Consider the following 2684-nt stretch of genomic DNA (forward strand, 5'->3'; position numbering starts at 1 on the left):
CTTTTCTTGAGTATGGCTTATTCCTAGTTTCTCCATCACTGTGTTCTGTCTGTCCAGGGAACACTCACCCATTATTCATGCTGGACCTCCCTAAGGAAAAGTGCTTTACTGCATAGCTCCCCATCATATGTGCTGTCCTGTTAGGCATATGCCATGTGTACCAGACAGCACTTGCTCCTTCCACTTCAGCTAAGTTTGTCCCCTCAGTCCCTTCCCCATTCCTAGGAGGGTTCTAGTGTCACATCCATGCCCACCCCCCTCTGTCTTTTCCTGCTATCTCAAGCAGATCATATCTAGCCCTGCTCATGCATATGACGCTATGGGGAGAATCCTGGGGATGCAGAGACCATAAGACCAGGTCCCTGAATGCAAAGGGCTTGTGATCTCATTGGGAGACAGAATCTAGAAAAAGAAAAAGGTAGTGCATACTGAGTGATGATTGAGTGGCACAAACATTTATTATGCAGTAAAGGCTTAGCATTAGGGAGAGAGTGAAGAATCGTGATCAGGATACAGTCCAAACAGTCCCTATTTATCATCTGAACCAAATCCAGCACCCCAGTATTAAAGGGAGCCCAACAGGGATACAAAGGGAGCTCACCTAAGAGGCCAGGTGACAAAGCAGATCTGGGGAGTGTCCCTTCATCTCCAGCCCACTCCATGTAATGGCGGTAGCTGAATCCCGTTTCTGCGCCTCACTACACATGATCCTAAGCCTTTCATCCACCAATCAGGAGTCCAGTGACCACAATTTAAATTCTCCCCAGTGCCTAGCCTGGCTGGGCCACAGTAAATTGCAGCCTAAAAGCCACCTTCTTTTTGTTCAGACCCACACAAACCATGCATTTTCAGGTGATGTTTTTTAGCCCCCCTTCCTCTAGCTCACCACGCTTCACTTATCTGCAGCCATTAAGTCTATCCACAGGCAGGTATCATTCATGACCAGGAAATCAAAATGAGCCAGTGAAACAAGATATTTCCCCTCTCTTTTGCTTGTCTAAATGGAGAAAGATTCCAATGGTGATCAGAGAGCAGTTGGCTGCTCAATGCCCTTTTCTCTCTCCCTGCGTGGCAAACACAGAAATTATTTTCTGCCAAGAATATGGGCCAAGACTAAATTCAAAGACATTAATAGTACAATGAAGCCAGTCTAAAATCTTCACATCTTGGAAGCTGTTACAGAATCTGTTCTGGAAAAGGGTGGGAAGGAGAAATCAGAGGTTCATTGGGTGGAGACGTATGAAATGATTAGGCCCCTATGTCCAGATAGAACTACAGGGTAATCATCTGCATTTACTCTAAAATTCTCAGAAATCTGTATTTCCAAACCCCATTCTAAAGACTCATATCTGTATATGTGGGGATTTCTTTACTATGTCCAGCTTTTATTCATCTAAGATAATTTATTATTGATGATAGCCTTTTCTCCTGAGCTTCTGTTGTTCAATAAGATTTTGGAACTTAGCAGTTTTGTGACTAAAGATCAGGCCCCATTCACCATCACTGGTAGAAGCAGACACTGGATAAGGTTAAGGAGGAAAGCAATGGGCAAGGCTCTGGTCCTAGCTGGCTCAGGCCGCCATAACAAAATACCACAGGCTAGGTGGCTTAAACAACAGGAATTTATTTTCTCCCAGTTCTGGATGCTAGAAGTCCAAGATCAAGATGCCAACATGGTCAGTTTGTGGTAAGTGCTCTCTCCTTGGGTTGCAGACAGCCACATTCTCACTATGTGCTCACATGACCTCTTCTTTGTGCATGCACAGGGAAAGAATGTGCAAGCAAGTGAGCTCTGCCGTCTCTTCTTATAGGAACACTAGTTTCATCATGAGGGCCCCACCCTCATGACCTCATCTAAACCTATTAGCGCCGAAAGGCCCCATTTACAAATTCCATCACATTGGGGGTTATGGCTTCAAATTATGAATTTGGAGGAGGGGACACAATTCAGTCCACAGCAGCATTGTACTATAGATCCTCTCTGGTACTATATGAACCATCCTGATCATAGATGGAAGAGTCCATAAGGTGCAAGACCACATATGTCTTTGACAGCTTCTCCTGTGTTTTCTGTAGGCAGCTGTGGTTGGTACAATGTGGTGTAGTTTCTGTGTTGTAGTATGATCTGCACTGGACTTGCTGAACTTGCAGTCAAAAGACAGAGTTTCAATCACCTCACACTTTTTAGGATGGCTACTAGCAAAAACACAGAAAAATAATAAGTGGTGGTCAGCATGTACAAACTGGAACCCCCATGCAATGATGGTAGGATTGTTAAATGGTGCAAATACTATGGAAAACAGTATGGTAGGTCCTCAAAAAATTAAAGTAGAACTATTATATGATTCAGCAATTCCACTTCTGTGTGTATATCCAAAAGATATCAAGGAAATATCAGTATAAACATTTTCATAGCAGCATTATTCACAATAGCCAAAAAGTAGAAGCAACCCAAATGCCCATCAGTGGATGAATGGATAAATAAAATGTTTGTTTGTTTATTTACAAACAATGGGATATTATTCAGCCTTAAAAAGGAAGAAAATCTTGTCACATGCTATGACATGGATGAACCTTCAGGACATTATGCTAAGTGAAATAAGTCAATCACAAAAAGCAAATACTGTACGATTCCACTTTTAAGAGATATCTACACATTCATAGAAACAGAAAGCAGGATGGTA

The sequence above is a fragment of the Diceros bicornis genome, chromosome 7 (genome assembly GCF_020826845.1).
Source record: "Diceros bicornis minor isolate mBicDic1 chromosome 7, mDicBic1.mat.cur, whole genome shotgun sequence".
In the NCBI taxonomy this organism is placed as follows: domain Eukaryota; kingdom Metazoa; phylum Chordata; class Mammalia; order Perissodactyla; family Rhinocerotidae; genus Diceros; species Diceros bicornis.